The following is a 21921-nucleotide window of genomic DNA, read 5'->3' on the forward strand; positions in this document are numbered from 1 at the left end:
GTTTGTAGTTAGCATAGGGAGCACTGGGAGAATGCAGAGGAGCTCAATTTTTTTCACAGGTTGTTTTCACAGACAGTGACACTTTCAACAAATATATTAAAACATTTTTTTTATAAAAGTTACACACTGGCTATGAGGAAGTAGAAGGTGTCTAATCTGAGTTCTTATTATATTCCAAAAACATTTACTAGAACAATGAAAACAAGAAAGTTCTATGTATTTTTCACAAGTCCTTGACTTCACTCCTTACAATCCAAAACTGCTATTTAAGGCTATCAATTTTTTAACTCTTTGTTTCCCTCTTATGAATGAAATATCATCTGTTGAAAGATGTGAATCATTTTGCTCGGTTGTTTGAGCAAAATCTCCAAAATAGAGTTCAGATTGCACCCACTGTTTAGAGACAAAACAGACCTTTGATCCACTTCATCCTCTCACAAAATGATTTGATTTAAGGGCATGAAGTCATCTCCCAGTTTATTAGATGTCTTACCAACAAATCCTTTGTAAAGATCCCTTTACATTTTATATTCTGATACTATGTTGATTTTTAGTCTTTTAAACTGTTGTTCTGCCATTATTATAGAAACCAAACTTTGATGTGAATGATTTTATTTACTATGTACCTATTTCCAAATGACCTTGTATGACCAAAATGTGAGAAAAAATTATCTAAATTTAATTATATCATATTTATTTATCTATAACCCTATCTGGTCTTTCTGCAGTAAACATACTATATTAATCTTTTTAATATGTGTCTGGATGTGTGATAACTTTTTATTGTTAAATGGTGATAAACAAGAAATTTTAGTTTATAATCTCAAAGTACACAGAGACTTTAATATTCAGATTCTCCATTCTTCAGGCTCTTACTGCAGCCATGGGGTAGGAACCTTGGAGTAGTTTTAGATTCTGATTTGAGCTTCTCTAAACACTTAAATAATATCAACAGAACTGCTTTTTATTAGGAATATTTTCAATATAAGATCAATTATCTCTGATGCTCATACCCTGTATCATTCTTTTATCTCGTCATTTTGATTACTACAAATTCTCTATTTACTGCCTCAAAAGCTCCCAGTTGTTTCTACAGAACACAGCAGCTAGAGTCCTCACTAGAACCCATACATAGTTCCTACAAATCTGAACCGGAAGTGATTCATGCCAGCTTAGGAGGCAAGCGCAGCGTAAAGCATAGATGATTGATGGTTTCAAGACCAACAAAAAGAGAAGTCAGCCAAGGTGGCTGTCAGTTCCATCTTGAACTGATGTCACATGAGAACAAGGTACTTCAACCCTCGCCTTTTTGCACTGGTTACCTGTGATGTTCAGAGCTGATTTCAAGAATTTAAAGATAGTTTTTAAATCAATTAATAATTTTGCTCCATTTTATATTTCTGAGCTGCTCACTCCTTTCAACACCCTCCTCATCACCAACCTCTTAAGTCATCTGACCCTGTAGGGACTCTCTGTGCTGAGAGAGGTAATCAACTAAGGGTTATTGAGTTTTTATGATCAGATTGCCTCCTCTATGGAATGCCCTGCCACTTACAATTAGACTAGCCTCGTCAATGTCCTGCTTTACATCTATCTTAAAAACTATAGGTTGGCTTTTAACTGTTGATTCTCTGCATGTTTATTTTGTGTTTTGATTTTACAATGTAATGTAAAAGGACTTTGCAATTCTGTTTTGAAAGGTGCAATACATATAAGATGTATCATAAGATTATCATTATTATTACACACAGACATAGACCCCATTTGATAGATTCTGGTGCCTGTCCAAGAAGATTTCTCTAGGTGGAGAAAAGAATATTCAATTTCTCTAAAATAAATCGAAATTCACTGCAATTGCATCGCTATTGGAGCCACGTGTTAAGATTTGGGACGTGGAGTTTTGTCAGAAGCTTGGCAGAACCACTTTGAACAACTTGCAACCTTTCTAGGAAGGTTTTTCTTAAACATGTGTGAACTACCACATAATGTAACATCTACAGTCTTCTTTCTCTCTGTTGTAAGGGCTACAGCAAATCAGTGCCAAGGAGAATGGTACTCATAATCAGCTTGGTCTGATTTGTACTACATCTAGAATGGTTAAAACGTGGAGGAGGAAGTTAGAACTGGGCAGGATCTACAAATCTGACCAGGGCTGACTGTGGCAGATCTGGTTAAAGCCAAGCCTGTAGAGAAGGGACTACAAAATGATTTGTCTTTCAATGTATCCGAATTAAGATTATTACTACTAAATTCCTCCACACAGTAATGGGAAAGACTTATTACCAGTTATAAACACTTGATGGCAGTTGTTGCTGCCAAGGGTGGAACAACCAGTTATTAGGGCGTAATTACTATTTCATATATTGTTACATCCAAGTTTGGATCTCTTTTGTCTTCGACAATGACATAATTTGAACACTTTTTAAAAATGTTTTGTGTTCTATTGGAGCCTAAAAACAATCCTCCAATTGTTTGAAATCTGTAAACAAGTCAGAACCATAAAGAATATACAAGTCAAAGACCTGAGACTGAGACATAATTTTTATTTCATAAGACCCTAACCCGGATGTAACCAGTCAAATAGTCTTACTGCTACCAACCGTTATAGAGAAAAAAATACATAAAAAAAAAAAAAACTTTGGAGTTTGTAATTAGGGCGAGGCTTTGTTCCTGCCCTGGAACCGGCTCTCTGATTCCCCGCAGCGCCAACTTCTTGTGCTACAACGTTCAGTCTTATTGCTGTTTCGTCGTGTTTTTCTTCCTCTTTTTATAATTTCTTCATGACTTGTTTTCGGCTCCATGTTCAAGTTCTCAGCCGTCACGGACCGTGGTAGTCGCGCACACGTTCCGCAGCGCGGAGGCACACGCGCGCGGGTGTAGCCCCTCGCCTGATTTGCACTGGCACGGGTCATTTCAGGTTAGAGCCTGGCGCTGTGTCCCGTTCAGCTTGGCCCACGGAGAGCAACACTGGATCCAGCTGAGGAGGAATGCACGGCCAGTAGGACACCGACTCGTTTCTGGATACAAGCTTCGTGGTGCATATGCGGTACGTTTCGCTTTTTAAGGGGGAGTGGGGCTTTTTATGACTATTTAGCCAATGACAACTTCTTTTGAAAGGAACATTTTAAATATATATACCAGCCACATGGACTGAATGTTTTTTTCTAAGCTAAATGCTTTCAGTAAGGTTAAACATCTTTATGTCCCGTGGAATTACATTCAAAATGTCTGAAATTTAACCCTATCTTGCTTGTACTAAAAAGTGCTTATCTGTATACGTATGTTTATTTTCTTATGAGCAGTCATTAATCCTCTGTGACAGTTCGGGGTAGAAATTATTTTTAAATTGCACGGATTATAGGAGGATTATTTCAACATTAATGTATGTTAACGCTGCTAAGATGGCAAGTTGTTATCCCTGTGTTATACCTAGAGTAAAGAGATTTTGTAAAAAAATAGCATGTTTTTGCAAGCTTTGGCTTGTTTTGAAGACGCCGAATTATATAGCTGCTCGTAAAAATCCTTTATTTTAACCAAAGTTGTTTGTAAAACTCGCTACATGTCTACTAAAGAAAGAGAGTTAAAAATATATGGATTTAACACGGAGTTCCATAGGGGAACGAACCGGATTAGCTTTTTTTCTTTATACTTGATAGAGTTGGGGTTTTGGGCCCGTAAACGTTCACTTCGTAAACCTGCTAGTTCATACTCTTAACACTTCCAGCATGTCCTCACTCACTTATATTCGTGTTGCAGTTAGATATTGTGTGTATTTCCGCGTTCAGCAGCAGCTTTCGCTTTTTGGCACTTGAACTTCACTGGAGCCCTCCATTGACATCTGGTGTGCAGGAATAAGCAAACCCCGCTCCCAGCGCATTAGTGACCTTAAAGGTTGACCATGACGCTGCAGTCACTGTGTCACTAGCTTTGCACCAAATCACTGAGGTGTTTGAACCCGAGGAACGACCTGCCTCTCAGGCGTGTCGTTTGTTTAACACCACTTTATGTCCAGTCGTTTATTACTTGTGTGATGGGTGACATGTGGCCATGTGATTACGAAGTGATGCATTCAGGTCGGTCAGAATTTTTTTAAACTGTTTTTTTTTTTACTAGGAAAGGCAAATGATGAAATAGTCAACATAATTAAGTAGGGTAGCTTTGGTGGTCACATTTTTTACTTCAGTTCATTAGTGGCACTTCCTTCAAGAACCATTTCTCTATTAGAGGGATAGTTGGAACTTTTGGAAGGCAAACGCTATGAAGTTATCAATAATAATTCCCTTCTCTGTATTGGAAAGGTGTAATGTCAGGGGCGTTGTAGAAAAGAGGTTGGAGGCTAACAGGTAGCCAGACAGACCTAAGTTTGGCAATCTAAAATTGTTCAAACTAAAAATACTCATATCGTTGACATACAATGATATACTATAAATATATTCACTGTCTACACTTTCATAGCTTCCATATTACTGTATGGTTACATTAGTGGGGGGAATGGAGAAGTTGTAGAGGGTGGGTGTTTGTGTCACTCTGCTTGATTGACTGATCATGAGCCTGCAGGAATAATATCCAAACAGCCAGAAGATCTGGTCTTCTATTCTATTGGAGAATTGACAGTCTGTTGCTAAGTCTAGAAGTCTGCTGCACTTTTGGTGGACTTAGTGCCCCCAACTGTTGAGGTAAATGTGAACCATCTTTACTAACATAGAGAAAACAGAAACAAATTTAACAAAGGGTATGTTTATTGTCTGCTAACAACTTTGTATCCTATGGATATAATAAGGCTGAACGTTATGGCTGAAAATAAATATTTCATATCATGGCTATCGATAATTAAAGATTATTTTCTTGCTTTAAATATCCAAATACTGCCAAACTGGTGACGTGACCTTTCCTGTTTTATACACAATTTTCTCTTAAGCTGTTGTATTCATTTCATTTTCTCCTTTCACTCCACCCTGTTCTTTTTTATTTTTAAGTAGTTATGGAGCATGGTGGCAAAACTTGAAACTGCTCCCACATGATGAGCTAGTTGGGGGCCTAGCTCCGTTTCTTCTCCATCAGGGCAGCCTGTTGTCAGTGCTGCACAGAGAGGCAGTCATGCTGCGCGCCCTTGAGTCTGGCCGCCTTGACTCTCAACATTATCAGCTTAGCATTGCATACTGAACAGTTCGATGTGATTGCAGTTTCTTGCACAGCATTTTCCTATACAAGTCAGCACGTCACTGACTTGCACAGGTTCTGAAAATATACCTTTGCGGGATGTGTCCAACAGACGTCCTCATTGAGTCTGCTTCAAGTACACGCAGACCACCAAGTAGTGAAGTGTACGTTCGAGGCAACATAAAACTGCTGCTGCGCATGTTGCTAGCTAACCGTTGATTGAGTGAGTCAGACGATCTCACAAACATTTCTTAGGCTATGCTCGCACTGCAGGCTCAATTCCGATTTTTTTGTGAAATCTGATGTTTGTTTTTGCATGGTCGTTCTCAAAAAACATGTGATCTCCTGTGTGAACTGCAAATAAGCTAAAAGTTTCTTCATGTGCAGTAGAGCAGTGTTTTTCAACCACTGTGCCGCGGCATACTAGTGTACTGTGAGTGATCGTCAGGTGTGCCGCGGAAATTATCCAATTGCACCTACCGTATTTTCCGGACTATAAGCTGCTACTTTTTTTCTACACTTTGAACATGCGGCTTTTCTGTGGATTCTTCTTCAACCACCAGGGGAATTGAATTATTTATCTACAAATAATACCATCTTTGAGTGTCTTTGCTGTAGTAGTGACTAGCGGCGTAATCATGTAATTTTATTATCACTAGATGGCAGTAGGTACAGAGCATTTTACATTTAAACAAGAGAATTACACACGACAGTGTTGTGGCACTGTTCAGGTGTATTTTTGAAGTGGACATGTTAAGTGCAATTTGAAATAAGAAATGTAAAATATGATAAAAAATAAAAATAAATGTTTGTGTTTATTTGATTCCTATTCAAGACACTTTGATAAGAATGACTATATACTGTATATAATATAGGCGGCTACATAGTATCTCTGTTTACATTTTTAGTTGGTGGTGTGCCTCGTGATTTTTTCAATTAAAACAATGTACCTTGGCTCAAAAAAGGTTGAAAAACTCTGCAGTAGAGGACGCAGCTGCTAAGTGTTTGTGGATACAAACATGTTTTGCTATTTTAAAGTTGTTGTCCAGCTGTAGCCAGTACATTGACAACTTAATCCTCACCATGGTTGCTGTTTTTCTTCTTGCCTCCGTGTATCAGGACACAGAATAGTGACGTTTGTTGAGTATCAGTGACATACAGGCTGGATGAATACAACCTGGCCATACAGACACAGGTCACATTTGAAAAGATCAGATAGTGATCGGACTTATTAACACATATCCAAGTGATAGTGGAGTCACATTTGTAAAAATCTGATCTGTGTTGTTCAGACAGTCATGAAAAGATCAGATACAGACAAAGGGGTGGGGGGTGCGACCAGATTTGGGTCACTTCAGGCTGCAGTGTGAACGTAACCTCATCCTACAGCTTAAGGATGTAGGATGTTCTGCCTACATCCCCCAGAATGCCATGAGGTTCTGGATCAAAGTTCAGTGACATTATCAACATTGTATCAGACATATTTTCTATTGATATTGATCACATGGTTATTGCAATAGCTATCATTATTGTTTTTTTGCCCAGACCTATATAAACATGTTCAGTTTGGTAAAATTAGCCAACTATTACCTTCAAATTGTGTGTGGATTTTTTTATTTTTCTAAAAGCTCACAGAACATTAAACCTGACTACTACACATACTAAAACTAACATGCTAATAAACTCACTAACCCTGTATGACTAAAACTCCTAACGTACCAGTTAAATGAAAAATTAAAATGACATCTCAAAATGTGTGTTCTTTTCATTCTTCAAAATAATTATAGTGAAAGTAATTAATAGACTTTGCTTTTAATGTTTTATTAAAACTAACAGAAAAAATAACATTGCAAAAGTTAACCTTTGGCAAAACTGGTTTAAATGAGTATGTATTAGATTTCTGAGTGCAAGTAAATGCATCCCTCAGCTCCTCCCTCAAGTATTTGACTAATGTTGGGCCCATCAAATGGCAGCAGCATTTAATCACTCACTGGTATGGAATTAAACAGTGGTTAACAGTGCTGTTTAATTACATACACGTTAGAACAGTACCAAGTAATTCCAGTGACAATATCTACTATGTTACTGTTTGTTCACCTAACCTCCAGACAACACAGCAGAATCAGTAGATAGAAAATAGCAGGAGCTTGTTTACAAACCAGAAAACGGACATGAGAGTCTCCTGGTGTGTTTTCAGTTGAAACATGCTTGTTCTTCATTCAGTGAAGTAACTAGAAGTGGGTTGGATAACCAGAAATTGTACTCAAGTGAGAGGAGCATTTCTTCAAAATAACATTACCCAAGTAGAATTGAAAAGTATGTTGCTGTAAAAATGACAGCACCAAAATTACAACTTCTCCCCAAAATATTACTCAAATGTAACTGAGAATATGTAATAAGTTACTGCACCCTTCTGTGTACCACACTAGTAATTTTACCACACTAGCAATTAATCCAAGCATTAGCAACTTGCTAAGCATTAGTAACTTGATAATGCTTGGAATGACGAGCTCTGAAGTTGTTTGGAGTTTCTGTAAAAATTACTTTAATTTTCTTGTAAACATTTAATTAATTATGCTTTTTTTCTGAGACATAAATACATTTTAAAAAATACAAAAAACTATTATTAACTACAACTAATTTAATAAAAAAAACAACATAAACTTGCATTAATCTCAAACTACAAAATAAAATGTAAGCAAAGATTTGTAATGTATAAAACGTGCAAGTAGCCACCTTCAGCATGACAAAATGAAGATAACGTTTAGTCATTATTTTTATTATTATCTATGCAAATAAATTAGTGTGTTAAAAACCTTGTCAAAACATAATTTGATTAAACTAGAAATAATTGTACAACCTGCCTATGTTCAGTCATGAGCACAACTTCCAAGGTTACATCTTTCTGTGAAGTAAGGAGGCCAGTGTTTCCCCTACCATTCTTCTGAGGTGCCAGTAGAGCAACCAGAGTGTGGTAGGATTAAACGTGGCAAATTTTGTTTTAGTGACAGCAGTTTGCTCTCCTGCAAGTGTCATCAGGAGTAACTGTTATTTCTAGAGGTGTGCCGATCGATCGGTCACCGATCATAATCGGCCGATTTTCGTGAAAAAGTGCATGATCGGTGATCGGCGATCATTGGCTCTTGTTGCCGATACTGATCACCTGCGTCTCGCGTGCCTGTGCAGCTGGTCTCCTCTTTCCTTCACACTGCGCAAACACACAGCAACAAATCCTAAGCGATGTGGAACTATAACGCACTGAGTGAATGGGGAAGTTTGCGTGTTGTGGCAGAAAATTGAAACACGTCAAAATGCATTAACACAACGAAGCTAATACGACATAAAAACAATGCCATACTTGACAGAGTTTGGCTACATCGAGGCTCACTGCAGTAAAAAAGACATATGAAGGATCAGATAGCAGGTAAAGCAGTGCACAGCTACAAACACTCACCCGGATTAGCATGACTGTCAGAAAGCTAAACAAATAACCCGCAAAATTATTTAAGTCTTCGAGCTGCGATGTAAGATGCTAGTTCTGCTCTCGCTGTTGAACCGCTGCTACGCGCTGCAAGTAGTAATATTTCACAGACTGAGCGCCGCTTCTGCTCCACCTGGTAGTGACTCTCACACCGAACCTCTGTTTAAAGCTGCAGCATCTAATCTAAAAAAAATACATTTTACATACGTATTAAAACTTTCGCTGTCCTAACATGAGACAGATAATCTCTGAAAAATTAATCGATGTCCTCTCTGCTCTGCATAATTACTCCGCTCAGTCAGAAACAGCCACTCAGAACTAGCAGTAATCAGCTAGCCGCCATGCTAACAGGACGTTTTCATTCAGTAACTCTGGATTGTTTATTGTAATGGATCCTGTATTTGCCTTTGAATGTTAAGTTTTATACTTGAATTTTTTTGGCAATGTTGAGAGGTTTTATTTTGGCTCTTTGCATTATTTAGCCTCTTCAGAGCCTTCATATGTTATCAGTCTGTTAAAGATAGTATTACCGATAGCAGTACAATTTGCACAATGCCTGTTTTGTTTAGTTTTCTTCTTGGAAAAAGTTATTAAAAACAAGTTTTTGTCAAAATTAAGGTGAATTTATGGTTCCTTTTTCCACATAATGTAACCGGTAGTGTTTATGATAAAAAATAAAAAAAATAATAATTATGTGATCGGTATCGGTGATCGGCCCTCATGGGTGATCAGTATCGGCAGGAAAAAACCTGATAGGCACATCTCTAGTCATTTCTGTTAAAAGGAAATTCAAACTCAAAATACTTCCCAATTGAAATTAAATCAGGGGTACACTGATTGTAGTTTTCTGGTCGATCACCGACACTGATTGTAGTTTTCTGGTCGATCACCAACATTTAAAAAACATGACTAATTTTGGTCTGTCTCTTCTTTCTCTTCTAAATATCGCAAAAAAGTTGCAAAGGGTGGCATCAGTAGGTTGACTATTGTCCATTGCAGCCCTGTCTTTGAGACTTATGGTGGTAGAAAGATCTGTGGATAAGATCGTTTTCACATGTATTGACCAATCATTAATTACCCAAAATTAAAGAAACCGTGGCCGATCAATCTTTGCACCTCTAAAAATAGCCCTCCCCCAAGTCCTCCTAGCACAACAAAGTCCCTAGGGAAAAAAGTGGATACCATAGGATCTCTGTTTTTTTCATTTTTAATTTTAATTTACTTCGTGTAAATTTAGCAGCTTTATCCTGGTGTTGCTAACATGTAACCTTACAGAGTGTTCAAAAACTCATTCAGTCTCAAACTGTAGAACTATTTTGCCTTTGAAAATTGTCAATGGAGCTGAGTCCTTACTCTATGATTATTTTGAAACTACAGCTCAGACCAATGACAAGAACCAAACACAACAGTTACACACAGCACACACACATAGGTACTGCTGTGTATTTGTGTCTGTACAGGAGCAGTTATGTGAAGAGCTATGGGACTTCTTCAAACACAGCACTTTGTAGAAAATAACGTGCTATCTTTGCTTAAAAGTTGAACAAATATGAGCAGGTATCGGTTTCCTAAACCCAACTGGGAACAGATTGCTTATTCCAGGACTGTTTTTAAACTGTTTCTGTAATGTTCACACAGTTGACAGCAAACCTGTAAAAACTACTACATAGGTTTAGTTTGCTACATCAACTCAAACTTAATGTATCCTCTTTAGATATTTAATATTCTGCGAATGAGAATATACCTCTGCTTTTTAAAGCACTGCAAAATGGACAGAATGTCACGTTAGTTGTGTGAAATCAGAATTTCATAATGTGACAGTAACAATGTGACAACCAACTCCAGTCTACCCAGTAATATATGGATGACTCACAGCAGCAGAAAATGGGAGTCTCTTTTACAGCGGGCATCCTGGGAGCTCCTGAAGGCAGCATCAGTTGTCAGCTGAGGGTATTTAAGGTCTCTGTCTGCCTGCTTTGTTGCTCATGTTTGTAGTGGCTGGTCTGGACAGCCACTGGCTCACAGAGCAGTAATTGTGTCTGCAATCTCCAGCATATCCTTATGTATTGCTGCAGCTGAGCGCTTTGTGGCACCGGAGCAAATAGCTGGAAAAAATGACATTTCAGTTGTTCCCCTCAACAGTCTCTCCCTCTGCCACTGCAGCTGCCAGTTTTACATGCAGCAGCAAGCCTCAGCTCCTCATAGGGGTAAAGCAAGGAGTTATGCAGTAATTATTAGTGTTCAATGAGTTGATGACATTGGCTTTTGATGGAGCTAAAAGGATACGATGAAGGTAAAATATACATCACACTGCAATTCAAAAATGCTTTGTTAATCCCAAAGGGAAATTAAATGACTTAATTGATCAACTGATTAATAAAAAGCTTTTGTTAAAACTACATTTCCATATTAATAACTTCCAATTTGTAAATAGGAGCTAGAGAGATTTTTATTATCCTTTTATAAAATAAGCAGTATCCACTTGTAAAATATTTGCTCCATTACTTAATTTCTTTGTGCAAATATGACATAAAATGTCTCATGCAAAAACTATGCTTTTCTTAAATTAGTGTTGCTCAAACGTTTTCAGGCTGAGGACCAGATTTAACAAAAACTCATAGACCACCTAACTCGAAATTGCAATAACCCAACATCTTATTTTTAGAGGTGTGCCGATCGATCGGTCACCGATCATAATCGGCCGATTTTTGTGAAAAAGTGCATGGTCGGTGATCATTGGCTCTTGTTGCCGATACCGATCACCTGCATCTCATTTCGCAGCCTGCCTGTGCAGCTGGTCTCCTCTTTCTTTCACACTGCGCAAGCACGCAGCAACAAATCCTAAGCGATGTGGAACTATAACGCACTGAGTGAATGGGGAAGTTTGCGTGTTGCGGCGGAAAATTGAAGCACGTCAAAATGCATCAACACAACGAAGCTAATACGACATAAAAACAGTGCCATACTTGACGGAGTTTGGCTACATCGAGGCTCACTGCAGTAAAAAAGACATATGGAGGATCAGATAGCAGGTAAAGCAGGGCACAGCTACAAACACTCACCCGGATTAGCATGACGGTCAGAAAGCTAAACAAATAACCCGCAAAATTATTTAAGTCTTCGAGCTGCGATGTAAGATGCTAGTTCTGCTCTCGCTGTTGAACCGCTGCTATGCGCTACAGGTAGTAAGTAATATTTCACAGACGGAGCGCCGCTTCTGCTCCACCTGCCACCTGCCTTTAACCCTTGTGCGTGTGAGGACTGAGGCAAACGATTATATACAAATTATATGCATGTGGGGTCAGTTGGACCCCATTTGTAAACACAAGGGTTAATGTCTGAAATTAACAATGCTATCGTTTATTGCAATAACTACAGGACAATTTATTGTCCAACAAAATCTGTTTTCCTGACAAATGTACCTATTTCTTATACACAATATAGATCGGAAGATACATCAAATCAGTTTGCTGATTAATAATCTGACTACATCAATTAAATGGCAATATTATCCTACTGGAGTCACACCTGTTGCTATTTTTTCTGTTGTCGTTTGTTGCTCATACTTGGAAGAATTTCATTTGAAGCATCTACAATTGGAACGCCTTCAAACAGAGACTTCTACAGCTGTAAACTGAGCTACTGTATGTGTGATGATGCAATATGGCAATCTGAGTTAGTGACAAGGAGGCTGTAGTCTTGACAAACTGTTGCATGTGGTGTGATGTTTGGCTGCCAGTACATATTGTACTCTGCAGCTGTCACAAGCAACTGCTAACATGAACCAGCAACAACAACATGGCATCATAACTTCCTGAATGCTAAAAATCTCGCCGTTATGTTTCAGTTTGATATCCACCATCTCAGATGTGTGATAAAGGATGAGATTTGTTTTGCCAGGAAGCTGGGGTCGCTGTGAACTGGTAGAATACAGAAACCTTTATGCCTCTGGGACTTTCTCTCATGTGGTCACTCTACAGGGCTGCACAGTGGCACAGTTGGTAGAGCTGTTGCCTTGCAGAAAGAAGGTTCTGGGTTCGATTCCTGGCCCTGGTCTTTCTGCATGGAGTCTACATGTTCTCCCTGTGCATGCATAGGTTTTCTCCGGGTACTCCAGCTTCCTCCCACAGTCCAAAAAAACATGACTGTCAGGTTAATTGGCCTCTCCAAATTGTCCCTAGTTGTGAATGTGTGTGTGCGTGGTTGTGTTGTCTCTGTGTTGCCCTGCGACAGACTGGCGACCTGTCCAGGGTGACCCCACCTCTCGCCTGGAACGTTAGCTGGAGATAGGCACCAGCAACCCTCCCGACCCCACTAAGGGACAAGGGTGTAAAGAAAATGGATGGATGGATGGTCACTCTACAGTCAGAGTTAAATGTTTTCAGATCAGATTCCACATTACAATCATCAAGTAGTGCATAATTGTGAAGTGAAAGCAAAATGGTATCTGATCTTCAAAATGCAGTTACCGCTGCAAATCTTTGGGATATCCGTCAACTTTGCACATCTGCAGATTGAAATAGTCACAAAGTAGAAGCTCAGAATCTCTGTGAACAGCGACTTTTAAAATCTTGACACATAGTCCAGCTGGATGCAAGTCTGGACTTTGAGTGGACCAATCTAACACATGAATATTCTTTGATGTTAAGTTTTCCATTGGGTTGTTATACCTTCTGAAAGGTGAACCTCCACCCCAGTCTCTAGTCTTTTGTAGTGTCTAACAGATTTTCTTCCATGGTTAGCTTAGTCTGTTAAATTGTTTGGTCTCAATGACCAAAACATTTGACAACTGTTCCAGATAAAGTTGGAGATCATGCTAAAAGCTGTTTTACATATTTGTCAAATTACTCACCCTTTATCTGTGACATTAATAATGACAAAATCTGTCAGCTGATCCTTTTTGTCTCCATATTTTATAATGGTCAACCATATATTGTACAACTGTAAATAATATACATTGTATTGTTAAAAATGGTAGCTAATGTGTGCAAACTTTCTCCTGAATGATTTATCTAATATAGGTTTTTAGAGCATGGTATTTGTGTTCCTTATTGTCTGAGCCAAATGAATGAAAGATGTTTAACTCCCAGATTTTTTGAAGAAAAAAAAAATTGTAAACACATTACAGATGGTACGGTAGCTGTGTTTCCATTACAAATGTTGAAAGAACACAATTTTGCAATTGTTCCCTTTAAATAGTAAATGTAATTAAAATCACACATGAATAAGATCGTTCATGTAATAAGTTACTAAGAAACATGTCAGCGACAAATGTAAACACATTTGACTTCCTTGTATTTTTCGTCGTTAGTAAATTCTGGTTGTTGATCACATGACTCGTGATGCAAAAAAAAAAGTGTTTCCATTTCTGTTTAGTAAAATACACTAATTTTGGAATGGCCGAAAAAAACACCTTATTGAAAAAGTTTTCAATAAAAAGCTTTTTCAGATTGGTGTGTTCTTATTAAGCAAATTCATTTTCATAATTACAAATTGCACAATTTTAAAGTCAATGAAAATGTGGTTGCTGGGACAACTCTACTTTGACATGAAATGCATACATGGCAGGTATTAATTACTGTCTCAGCTGTGGTCTGTTCCCAACCCAAAGGAAAGTGAAACTAATAAGTTATGGTCAAGATGGTCAAGCTGAAATCTGGTTGAAACTGGTAACCTACTGAGCAATTAACAAGTAGAACAATGTTTACCTGACAGTAGCTAAGGTGTTATGCTGTAATATAACCCCCCCCCCAAAAAACAGCCAACAGCCATTCTGCTGGCAGAGGGTAAATGACATGAGCTTGTTTTACAACTAAGCTGAATCAACTACAAACACTTATAATGGAGACTATTAGTCTGAAGTGTGGCTCAGGCTAGGTTTATAGGACCATAATCTAAATAACATACAGAGTCTACACTAAGAAGGAATAGAATCGAAATATTTTCACTTACCAAAGTCCAAACTATAGTCAGGCTGTGCAAAAGCCAACACTGCTGCAAATGTCAATAAACTGTTACAACATTGAGTGAGAGTGGGCCTAAATTCTGATATAATTATGTAAGGAACAGATTGAGTCATACAGAAAGCCACTTCATGTTGTTGGTAACATCGTCCTCCAAACTGCTGATTATTGAGGTACATTCAGGTTTAACACACTTTAGTATTAGCTTAAAGTTTGCAAAATAAGTACCATGTTCTGTTACGTGTCATCACCAAGGGGTTTCATTCTAAACTTAAGGGGTCTCATGTACATAACAGAGCAATGACAAACAGTTTATATTCCAGGGGTCTTTAACTCCGGTACGCTGCAACTGTTAGACGTGTGTCTGCTTCAACACACCTGAGTTAAATAATCAGGTAATGAGCAGGACTGTGGAGAACCTGGCTGCATACCAAGGACATAATCAGTCATTTGATTCAGGTGTGTTGAATCAGGGACACATCTAAAGGTTACAGGATGCTGGCCTTTGAGGACTGGTTGAAGAGCCCTGTTTATACATTCACATGTTTGCCATTACATGAGTGGATATTAAAGCTGTCCAAAGTGTTGGAAAAAATCCCTTTGCATTAGCAGGGTTTTTTTTTCCAAGCTCAAAAAGTTATTATCCATTATGGCTAATAGTCAGCATTTTCAATTAGTCACATGCAAAGTTGATTAGCCCCCGCCTGACTATTACATTGTTGTTGAAAAAAGAAACGTACATGGTTTAAACTAAGCTAAAATGTCATTTATTTCATGTTTACACTGAAAACTTGAAGAATAAATTCTCAAAGTAGCTACAAAGAGTGACTTGCAGAGGGAGCTGGATTTAACTACTTACAAAAATATAGAAATCAACATTATGCAGAAGGTGCTTTCATGTTCTAGAAAACATTGGACCAAGCCTAGAAAATTAGCTACATATTAGTGTTACTATCTGCACTATAGCATTTCAGGTCCTTGTTTCTCCTCCCATAAACAGAAATATCCTACATATAGTAAGTTTTTTTTTTCTTTTTATACAGCTTTTTACTGGATGTTTTTTGTTGCATTTGCCTGATAGGGAACTTATGATTCAACATAGTTTGTGGATATTTAGGTAGGTTTCATAGAAACTAAAACAAAGACAAATCATAAAATATTTCTGCTATGATAGACTTTCATAGGTAACATGGGCTCTAATGAAATGTCAAAGGGGTCTGTTATTCCCTCATGTCAGGTTGATCAGAATGTCCAAAATTAAATTGGTTTATGAATACACTAATGTGTTTTCTAAGTATTCACCATGTTTCTGTAGAGAATAAGTCTTTATTAATAAGGTGCCTGGTGTGAACCTGATTCCCTCCCAGTATGCTTCATGCAAAAGCAACGTTATCTTGGTATTGACTGCATTAGTTATATTTTTGACATTGCTGTAAACTTTAATTTTAGTTTGAACATGCTTTAGCCCTCTGATTGGACAGCATGCGTTTCTTTCTTTCCACTACTATGTATTCATACAGCTGGAGATGTGAAGTCAGCCCACATGTGCTTAGGAATAATGGGTCTTGGCTTCTTAAGCTCATTAAGGACAAAATAACACCATCATAAAAGTGCAAGCCTACATGTGCCTTTAGATTTTTTGGACTTTGCGTGACCTAATCTCAAATTGGCAGTGTCTTTTTTTCCTCTTTTCAACAAAGACATTACATAAAACATCTATGCTGGTTTGGTTTAAAAGTGCGGTATTTCCAGGTTTAAATAGCTGTGGTGTGGTTTAACCTTACTCAAGTGTACTAAAACCCAAAAATAAAATGCTCACAGAACTCAGTCTCTAATCCATTTTAAGCAAGGTAATATTAGCTTTGAAGGCTGTGAAAAGAGAATAGTTTCAAGATAGTAGCTAGGTTGAAATAACATAGGTATTCATTTATCTATTATTGGAACAATCTGTATTAGTAACTGCAGTAAAAGTCGGGCTATTCAAACGGTTAGAGGAGAAGTTGCATAAAAGTTAATTAAACATATTAGAAACTGGTGAGCATGTTATGCACCTAATTAAAATCCCCGATCACTGATATTAATCCATATTAACTCAAAACACTCATATTAAAGTTTTTACACAAAAAGATTCAAAATAATAGAATGACAAACATGGTGTCAAAGATTAACATGCAAGTAACAATTTAAGCATATTAACAATTTTTTGTCTTAAAATTCATCATCAATAACATCAGTTAGCCATGTTTTTAAGGATTGCGTTTGACACAGCTGCGTTGAGGTCTACCGCCAAGCTCCAAACAGCTAGCCTGGTAAAAACCAGCTACTTGTTCTGCGCTTTACTTTGTTCAGAGGGTCTATGGAGACATGTTTACTTCCTGGAGGCATGAACTTTGATGAAGTTTTAAATCTCTGAGGTTTGGCTATGACGTATGTAGTTTACCAGTTCAACTCTATGAAGCTTACCGGAAATTACCTGCACTGTAAACAACCATCTTCCACTGTGAACAGAGAAGTACCAATCTGAAAGAGGTGGCTGTTATTGTTGTTAACTCAGTATTTGGAAGACCAGTCAACATGGACTGAATGGATTTGTTCACTTCCTCCCCTGCCATTGCTAAACCTGCAGGCAGTGTACAATTCTAGAACAGAGCAGAAAATCGACGTCATCGTTAACAACTTCTCCTTCTGTTTGCTGACTAGCCCACTTTGAAATTTTATCTGAGAAATTGAGTTCAGTGGGAGAAAGCCCATTCGGAGTAGTGAAGAGATGAGAATCTAGCAGAAATGAGTAGGAAGGCAACAGCCAGACTACCAAACAACCGGTTACTTTCTCTGAAATCTTGTTCTTACTAAATTCTGTGCTACTCCTCTTGATATTTCTGAGGCTCCTGAATACAATGTTTATCTGGAGCCCTTTCATATTTTTGTCCACTTACGTATTACTGTTGACAATATAGTGGAACTGACATGAAGGCATGGAGTCTGAATTAACACCCATACTGCTGAATCTTGGCAAAGAGGTATTGCTGTGTCGTTGCCCACCCAACAGTCCTGCAAGTTCAGTTTGCATATTTTTCATATGCAAGTGTAGGGCTTTTGCATGTCTGTGTGTATTGTTTATTATTTACTTTCAAGGCCTTAACATTAATTGCATGTGCTGGTTGATGCAGTGGTAAATTGTCCAGGGTGACCCCTCACAGTACCGGAAAAATAAGACAGTACAACAAATATTAAGAGGTGTTTGACAGAATTACATATATAAAAGTTTTTATATATTAGCTTTAACTCTACAATTAAAGCTAATGTTGTCAAACAAATGAAAATAGATAAAGTGTAAAGGAGTTAGTGCATGAGGGACTGATTGTGCTTCAGTTTTTTCACTGAAGCATGTTCCTTTCACAAGTAGTGCAATCCTTTATATGTCACCTGTAAAGGACGCTTTTGTTAGAAATCAGTCGACCAGCATCATGACCTCACAGGTCAGAGGGCGTCCTGTAAACTTTTCAGCTTCTGCTCCAAAGATGAGCTTTTAGGTGTTATATTTCTGTAATCTATATGGATGACAGAATCTCTACAGCATTCTGTTTGTCTTTTCCGCTGTTTTAACCCTCCATCAGTGCCACCTATGACTCTTTTCGTTGTTGCAATAATTTCATGTGGCCGCAAACGTCCAGCTGTTGGCTCCCAGGTGTGCCTTGATTCCGCACAAACAGAGGGAAAACTCAACTCTATGCATCACAGTCAGGATCATTTGTGCTTCCTGTGTGTCCTCCTGCCTGCACAGCATGTGGGCTTTCTGTAGACGTGAAGAGCAAGAGTTTACTGCCCTTAATTTCTTTTCAAAGAGTTGCCTTATCCCATATTTTAAAATTGGGTTTCACAACTAATGTTTTGAAATTTTTTTATACCTAAAAATCACCCACAGTGCAGTACCTCTACTAAACAAAAGGTGTTGCTGTAGAGGGCATCATAATGCTGCACAGCAGGAATTTCAGCAAAAGAAGAATTTACAGGAAGTAGATAAAAATGTGACATGTTTAAGCATACTTCAACTAACTGATGGTTCGTGCAGCTTAGTAAAGTAGGACATTACAATTGGCTGTTTAAATGAAAAGTTTTAATAACAGATGTTGAATTGGATAGTTCAGCTTCCATGTCATGAGAAGTGCATTAGTCAGCGAGGAACAGACTGACATGTAAATGTGTTCAGTAGACCTCAGTTTGTGTTGTAGAAGGAGCTGTGTGTGTTGAAAGTCTTATCAGCTTTGCTTCTAGAAACACAGGGCTTGGAAAAAGTTCTATTTTGACTGTAGTTTCTGCACCCTTTTTCCACCAGAACTTCATTTTGTGGAACGTTTGGAACTTTGCTGGATGGTTCTTGTGTGCATAGATGAATAGAGAAGGTAAATAAAACGTAGGGGTGAACATTGCTGCAACAGGTTTCCTTCATCGCCACAACTACACCCCAGAACCAGATTCCTCCGGGTCTGACCTGGGCCGTTATACATCAAAGTGTGAGACCTTTTTACTCACCAAGGCTTTATGTCATTACGAGCACTGTGCCATTTTATTCCAGATTTGTAACTTTTATTCATTCAAATAAATAAATCCTTTATTTATACAGGAAAATGTCTTGAGACTCATTCTCTCATTGACAACATTGTTACATACGCCACAAAAATAACTTAAAGGCAGTAACACAATCTACTTAACACTTTTAAAAATTGATAAGATACATTGGCAACAGAAGAGTTTTCACTGTTAACAAATACAAGAGCCTACAGACAAATTTTCAAATCCCTTTAATAAAGTTTTGAAGTGAGCAGATTGGGGCGTTTCAGGTCCTGCTGCAGCAAGTTTCAGATGGAGGGACCAGAAAAGGAGCTAAGCTCAGTATTCACTGAAGGAACCTTATGTGATAAGGTCCTGAAATTGGAGGCTGTGGTATTGTTTTTTGTGTGAAATGTAACATGATAAGTATGATGGAACTAACTGGAGGTTGGATACCAGTGTAAGAGTCTGAATGTGTAGAGAGGGCCATTTAACTAAAGAATATAAAGTGCAATAGTGAGTGAGGGCTTTGCTTTGAATCTAAGCGCTCCATTATAGACAGTGTCCAACAGATGTAATGTACATTTATTCTCTTTGTTTTTTGTTTTTTTTTGTTTTTTTCTATGATCTTTGTAAAGCCCCCTGACTGTTTTTCAAAGGACTATATAAATCAATAAATGACTGGATGAATTATTCATACCACCAGAGGAGTTGGATTTCAAATGATTTTCCTTCTATCAAGAAGTTGCTTGGAAATGACGAAGGCATCTCCAAAACAAATTCAACAATGTAATAGGAATTGCAGTTTTGGGTGGTGAGTGGGGGGAGACTTTTAAATGGTATGTTGAGAATGATTCGACCCCCCACCCCCTTAGTAATCACCAGAAAAAAATTTATTAACATTAATGCAATCATACCCTTCTTCTAATAGCTAGTCATGCTTGTCATTAAAATGTAATATTTTGTGATTAGCTTTAATTGTTTGAGGTTGGACCTGCTCTTTGCCATTACCCTCATCTGTAGTTCCCTCTGCAGGTTCTCAGTCGATTCATGTCAGGACTCTGACTGGGTCGGCCCAAACATTCCTTCCAGTCAGAAGAAACATGTTGGTAACATGAGGTGATTTTAGTGATGTCTGGCCCTCAGGCCATACTCTTGATGGTGTCGTAACGTCTTTGAGAGCCAGCAATGATTCATCTTTCAACAATTAAAGAGGCTTTATTCATAGCAAGCAGTCTGAGAAATAAAAACAAAGTGTATTTTTGAAATACAAATAGGACTTAGAGGTGTATTTTATCAGTGGAATTCAAACGTTCTTGGTGGCCCCCTGCTGGTTTGGAGGTGTCCGTACATGTTGCTTAGTTTGCTTTGCCTTGGGCTAGCTCTGTGTGGATGTGGATGTTTTTATGTACTTAGATGCAAATATAATTGTTCTCACAAATAACAGTTTTGACAGCTATTAGTGCATGTTGGTGCATGTAGTACTACACTGAGAACTTGAGTGGTATATTGTGGTGTCTGTTTTTTTTGTCATGTTTTTTTCATTAAGGCACCGTTTTTTGACATTGGAGGTGCCAAGCATTTTTTGTCCACTAAAGGTTGGAATAAAATTCTTTTACTAGATTTGACAGTTTGTTTTGGTGAGGTTTTGGTAGGTGATGTAAGAACATGATGGGACGTTTCGTTAGCTTTTTATTGGCTGTGTGCCTCAGCCTCTCATGCCCATCTTTGCTTGCTCCCTGCAGCACAGTTTGCTGCTGAGATCTGTCTGTATTTAGCTTCAAATAAAGACCCTTCATTCCTACCCAGACTGCTAATTCCTGCTGCAGATTAATGCCCAGAGCTGAAAGGTGTTGTCCAGATGCTGGCTGACTGGTACTGACTGGTATTCAGACCAAAGGGTTTTGTGCAATAAAAGTTTGAATCTGTTTACACATGGTGAGAAAGTGTCAGTTTGCTGCTCTTACTCTTAAAATGTCCAGGTTTGTTTCCCATAGACCAATGGTGTCCAAATGTTTTGTGATCATCAACATGAAAGCACTTGGGGGGTATAAAAAGTGTTTTTTTAAGTGTACATATAAATTTACTGTACCTTTTTAATTGTATCACTACATGTGCAAGAAACTAACAAAATAGACTTTTATACAACAGGGATTTGTAAATCTTAGATCTAACACCTTTGTTAGAACAGAAATTTTGTTCTTTTATTTGTGTAACTTTTATTTATTATTTTTAGGCAACTAGAATGGGAGTTGGGATACTGCTTTAGCCTGAGCTATTTAACAGCTCTAATTATCATCATTGCAAGAGCATCTCACATGATTTTAGCAATATTTTGGTGTAAAACTGATCACTGTATTTTAGAAGCGAACTTTTCACAAATCAGAATTGCTAAATGCATTGTAAATTACTTCTATATGAGTTTTCTTTTATAACACAAAAGGGCAACTCAACTCTTCTAGGGTTCAACCAATAATTATTTTAGTAATTAATTATTCTATTAATTATTATGACAATTAATTGGGTATAAAAAATTGGCACAGTCTGCAGATTTTTCATTTTACTACTAAGGCCTTTTTATGCAATATTAGCAATATATTAAAAAATGCAAAGAAACAAATAATTCAGCTAAAAAAATCCCTCTAACATCAGCCTGTTCTAGTGGCCAACATAAATACATCGTAGGACTGATTTATTGATTATTTACTGGATTAACTGATTAATAACTGGATAGCAAAGATGCCTAATGGGAGATTTTTTTTTTGT

The 21921-nt window shown here is 37.8% G+C and overlaps 1 protein-coding gene across 2 annotated transcripts in view; it reads left to right on the plus strand.

Moving 5' to 3' along the window:
* The first annotated feature begins 2598 nt into the window (after window positions 1-2598).
* Window positions 2599-21921, plus strand: part of thrb (thyroid hormone receptor beta) — a 102969-nt gene continuing 83646 nt past the window's right edge. The window contains exon 1 of one of the 2 annotated variants that reach the window (XM_008421263.2): window positions 2599-3046. The gene's annotated coding sequence lies outside the window, so the exon portion shown is untranslated. The remainder of the gene's footprint in view (window positions 3047-21921) is intronic. The other variant, XM_008421268.2, reaches the window with a different exon arrangement.

This window comes from Poecilia reticulata, linkage group LG11 (assembly GCF_000633615.1).
Source record: "Poecilia reticulata strain Guanapo linkage group LG11, Guppy_female_1.0+MT, whole genome shotgun sequence".
In the NCBI taxonomy this organism is placed as follows: domain Eukaryota; kingdom Metazoa; phylum Chordata; class Actinopteri; order Cyprinodontiformes; family Poeciliidae; genus Poecilia; species Poecilia reticulata.